A 5,991-nucleotide genomic window follows, 5' to 3' on the forward strand; every position below is an offset into this window, starting at 1 on the left:
CATATGATACATGTCTTTCTCTGACTGACTTATTTTGCTCAGCATAACACCCTCCAGCTCCATCCACGTTGTTGCAAATGGCAAGATTTCATTCCTTTTGATGGCTGCATAATATTCCATCGTACATATATATGTATATATATACCACATCTTCTTTATCCATTCATCTGTCGATGGACTTCTTGGCTCTTTCCACAGTTTGGCTATTGTGGACATTGTGAAGCAATGAACTGTTATTTAAGCCAGTTTGGTTTGGCCTTCTGTAACTTGCACATAAGAAGCTCTAATTGATTCACTTTTCTGAGATGAATAATTTTTTGCTATTTCTTTCTCTGGAACCTGACCCATGTTCTAGGCATTCTCTACATCAGAATTTGATTGAGTCTCAGACTCTCTTTCTGTGAAGAAAGTGAAAGAAAATAAGCTTTCAGCTGCCTTCACCCTTTCCTGCCTCAACTATTTCAACCCACCTCAATTTCTAAGGTACCTTCCAAAACCAACAACACAACTTGAAAAATGGTCCAGGCATTTGGAATAAGAAAAGGACAGAAAGTAAGTCAAATGCATAAAACTCCATGGTGAGTGTCTATGAGTCTTTTAATGCAATAACTACCCGAGAAGAGAGAACAAGAAATATGATTTGCAACAATATATTTAACCATTTTGATAAAATTTCACTATGAAATTGATGTCTCTGGGATTTTGTGATGAGCTACTTGAAGGACAGGTCATGTTATCACACAACTTTGAATCACCACAGCCCCTAAGCCAGTGTCTCCCATCCAACAGACACCAACCCTCACTTGTCAAGGTGAAATGCCCACCATTTAAGCTACACCATGCTCAAACCATGACTGCCACCATATACTGAGCACCCACTGTCCAGCAGGCACTTTGCTGGGCAATTTACACATATTCTTTTAGATAATTTACCTCCAAGCACATCTACATGTAACTACTAAACTCCCATTCCTATTTTTAGAGGAGGAAACAGGGCCAAATTGCCCCAGGGACACACAGGTAGTAAATGATGGCACTAAGATTAGAACCCTGACCTAATATGTAAAAGACACATTGACAGTGAAAAACACATCACATGAGTATCAGGAGAAGAACAAAAGATCATGTGGTTACGAGATGTAAAGGTCAAGGGTATTTGAGGTGAGAGGCAGTGTGATGTAGAGGAAAAAAAGAAACGAGCTCACACCACTCTGCTATGATTGTGCTTCATAGCCTTAAACAAGAAAAAGCATCATTCATTCATTTGTTCAACAAATATCCATTAAAGGTCTACTATGTGCTTAATATTCAAGAAACAACAGAAAATAAAACAAACACGGTCCCTCTCCTGTAGAACTTGCAATCCCATGAAGATCCTAGAAACAGAAAGGCCCTTCAGGTTCACCTCGTCCAATTCTCCCTTTGACAGTCGGGAAGACCGAGACCCAGAACAAGGGAAAGACTTGCACAAAGTTACACAATGAGCTGGGGAGTGGCAGAGCTGGACCAAAGCCCAGCTTTTCATATGACCTCCTGTAAAGTTTCACAAGTGGGAAGAAGTAACTGGCTGCCCCCACCCCATAAAACTCCCCCAAGCAGTCAAGATGGAGAATCTGAAAGCAGTTGAAAGGCATATAAAGACGTGCATTGCAACACTGTCAGAAGAGGCACACACATACAAAACAACTTCAATGTGCTCCAAGTACAGGCTGCTAAGTAAGCCACAGCAGAGTCATATAATGGATGCTTTTGCTACTTAAAAAAAAAAAAGTAATAATAATAAACATTAATTTTATTGGCTGGGTCCAGAGAATGGCCATGGGGTTTTGCAAAGCAGGTGGGAAACCAGGTTGCTTAATGAATATAACATAATCTCATTTCTTATTGGTTTCTTCATTTCAAGAAGAAAACATAGATGTGTTTACATGTTTTATATACTCATATTTAAACATAGAGAAAGATGTAGAAAAAAATATACATCATGGGTTTTTCTCAGGGGGTAGCACTGGAACAGAGAAGGGGCAATTCTTAACTTCTTTAGACACAAACTATATCATCTGACTAGGTACAAGCAGGTGCACTCTTTACTTTTGATCGTTGTTTTTTGAATAGGTAATATGTTCACATGGCTCAAAATTCAAGAGGCAAAAGCAGATAAAGTAAGAAGGATCCTACTCGCTCCATTCTCCAGAGGCTCTACGTTCCCAGGGGCTGTCAGGTTCCTATGTATCTTTTCAGAGATACTTAATGCGAATACAGTGACCTCTGTATGTATGCAAGGTGCAAAACACTGCACTTTGCATTTTTTCGCTTGACAACACATCTTGGATATCGTATTGTCTCAGAATACCGTAACGGGGGCTCCAGCAACAAACATGTACTTCTTGCAATTCTAGAGGCTGGAAGTCCAAGATCAGGAGGCTGGGACTGTCGCATTCTTGATGAAGACCCTCTTTCTTGTTTGCAAATGGACACCTCTGCTGTATGCTCAGATGATAGAGAGCAGAGAGAAAAAGCAAGCTGTCTCTTCTTCTAAGGGCACTGATCTCATCATGTGTTCTACCATTATGACCTCATTACCTCCCTAAGGCTTCACCACTAAATGCCATTATAATGGGGATTAGGCTTCAACACACACATTTGGGGGGCAGGGACACAAACGTCAGCCCACAGCATGGATCCTAGTCATTCATAATGAGCTTTCTTTTCTGTGACTGCATTTATGTGACCAATGCCTCACTAATGGTCATCTAGTCTGTTTCCAGTCTTTGTTTCAATGACCAATGCTGAAAAGAGTAACTTTTTAGAAATAATTGTTTTAAAATTACATCAGATTGTGTCACTCTTCTATTCAAAAACCTCAGTGGAACCTGGTTTATTCGGAGCAAAAATGAAAATCCTCCCAATGACCTGCACGGCCCAGTGAGATCTACACCCACCTGACCTCCAAGCTCCGGGACCCGATTTTCTACCCTCACCCCTGCCCTCTCCAGTGAGTGACAAAGGTGTCCATGCTGCTCCTCAGAACTCCCTTCGGTCTCCACCACTCACTGCGTCAGGGTTCTGATCAAATCTCAAGATTTGTGCAAGGAGGCGCCCCGCATTTTGAACAGCACACACACCCCAGTACTGCCCCCCGTATCCACTTGCCACCATTTGCCCACAGCATTTATCACCTTCTAGCATATCACACAGCTTTCTTGTTTATCGTGGTAGATGTCATGTGCACACAGTAACTAGCCCAGGGGACAAGCTTAATGAATATGTGTTGAATGAATGTGAGTGAACTGCACATACGTGTGAGCATCTTTTATTACACACATCTTTTTAAAAATTAAAGGATATTAGGGTATAGAAAAAAGGAAAGACACACTGTATTTGGAGATGGGAACAAGGGAGATACAGTCAAGTCTTTCAAAACACACATTTGCATCTAACCATAGGGCATATTTCGTGTGATTTGCTTGTGTCACTTTGCGCACGTCTCAGGCAATCCTCATAGTAACCTGTGAGTTAAGTGAGTACAGTTGTTACCCCCTTTTAGGACTGAGGGAACTTGGGCTCAGAGCAATGCCGTGATTTGTCCAAGGTTACTTAGTTGGGGGGTGGGGGGAGAAGAATCCACAGCATGGATCCAAATACAAGCACCCTGGTTTCAGAACCATGCTCTTACCTACCAAGCTTCAACTCAGATTTCCATTCAGGCCAGTAACCTTTTTAATGCAAGTGAAATCCTAGAAAGCCACTAATATATCACCATGATCCAAAATCCTTAGCTTTATTTTCACATGTGCACACAGAATCGAGAGAATCATGAGCCTGCTCTAGGCTGAGAAGGGAACTCACTCAAGGTCACACTACATCGTGCAGTGCAGACACGATTTGAATCCAGATATTCCTCAGTCTTGAGCTTGCCCTTAAGCACCACACCCCACTGTCAGCACCTGGGCCAGAATGAAGAAAAAATAAATAGGAGGGTCATGTGCTCATAAAGTCCAAAGAGCTCCCAGGAGGTTCTTTGTCCCCAAGGACTCCCAGCAACTACCCACGCTGCCATGCATGGTCTCTGGCAAGTTTTAACTTGTATGGTTCTTTCAACAGGAAGTGTTACCAGCTCAGATCTTACCTTGATCAGTGCAGTGGCTGGGAGCTCTCGAAGCCACGTGGACAGGGCACGAGAAAGAGAATACAATAGACAGCCTTGAAATGTTATTTGAGAGGCAGTAGATGGTCATCCTCCAGGCCATTGGAGTGCCTGAGAGGTGGGTGGTGTCAGCACACATCAGGCCCCTGGTACCCAGGGACTATCATTCTCCACGTCTCCCAACAGGACAGCTTAAATCATATGTCTGTCTCGGGTAATACATCCTTTCAGGGCAGGGGGCGGCCGACATTGAATGTGCCACTGACCTAGAGCAGGCTCGTGAATCTCTTGATGCTATTTGCATTTGTGAAATAAAAATGAAGCATTAAGGCTACACTTATTTACGGGTGGTTTCACTTACTTAAAAATGCCACCAGCCTGAGAGTTAGGAGGCCTGGATTAAGATGGTATCAATTATTTTCTGACAGCCACATGACATCTGAGTCTCAGTGTGTTCTTCTCTAGAGTAGGCTGCTGGGCCAGGGCTGTGAATTCAGGCTCAGTCCCACTCTGAGCACTGGGCCGGGCTGATCTCAGGGCCTGGGACCCACTGTTCCTGCTGCAGCTCCATCTCTCATTCCAGCCAGTGCTTGGAGGCAGGCTAAGCCCCTAACTGGGGTCTCAGAAAAAGTAGGGACACCAAAAAAAGGAATGCTTTAAAAGCAATAGATACTTGAACAAAAGCACTGCGGTGGTCCCTGTGGGGAAACATCTGAACTTTTTTGTTATATTAATTTGTGATTTTTACTAATGGGTAGAGGGGGGACACCATAATCATTCCATGTTTATAAACTTATCTGACCCCGTTCTGAAAATGTAGAGGCTTCTGACCTCCTCCCTTCCTCTCTCCCTTCATTTGAAAAGATTTTTTAAAACCTCTGTGCCTTGGGCTCCTATTTTTAAAAGGGAAGCCATTGCCAAGAGTTAACCCATAATGGTACACATTTACATGTGAGGGGATTACAGGTCACTCACCATGGGGGTAAAGAAGAGTGCGCAAGGGTATTCTTTGCAGCATGGTTTGTAATAGCAAAATAGGGAAAATAACCTAAATGCCCATCAACACAGTGTTCACTAACTCAATCATGGGCACATTCATTCTATAGAATACTAGGTGCCCTTCAAGTGAATGTAGCAGATCCGTATGTGCGAAATAGAACATTCTCCAGAACCACTTTCTAAATGAAAAAATCAAAATGCAGAGCAATGCATAGTAGACTCCCACTTGTGTTTCTTTTAAAGAAATCTATATTCACATATGCTGATTTATACATGGAATATTTCCAGAAGGATAAACAAGAAACTGTTACCAGCGGTTGCCTCTGGGGATTAGACTAGGCGGCCTGAATGAGAGGAAAAAAAACCTCATTTCCATTCTATATGCTCTTGTACTGTTTCAATTTTTTTATTACTCAGGTACAGAACTTCTGTTTAAATAAACAAAAGGGTCACACTTATATGCCATATTGTTATCAATATTAATGATAGATAGAAGATAATGAACGATCATACTCTTGTCATACTCTTGTCAATACCAATACCTTCATTTCAAAGACTGTGGAACAATTTCCTATGTGCAAGGCGACAAGCTGCACGCACAAGCCATGTGGAGAGCCCAAAGACTGGCTCCTCCCCTCAGTAGGGCACAGTGGTCACCAGCTCACACACTGGAGGGATGCAGAGTAGACTTGAGCTGTTCCAAGAATCTACCACTGAGCAACCATGGGGAAATCAGGTCACCTCCCTGAACCTCTGTTTCTTCATCAGCAAGGTGAGGATACAGAGCCTGCTCCTCCCCAGCCCCCCACCTCACTCTAAACCACTGTTGTGAAGAACAAAGAAGACAG

This window comes from Callorhinus ursinus, unplaced genomic scaffold, assembly GCF_003265705.2.
Source record: "Callorhinus ursinus isolate GAN/ISIS: 27379988/994484 unplaced genomic scaffold, GSC_fseal_2.0 scaffold3, whole genome shotgun sequence".
Lineage (NCBI taxonomy): Eukaryota > Metazoa > Chordata > Mammalia > Carnivora > Otariidae > Callorhinus > Callorhinus ursinus.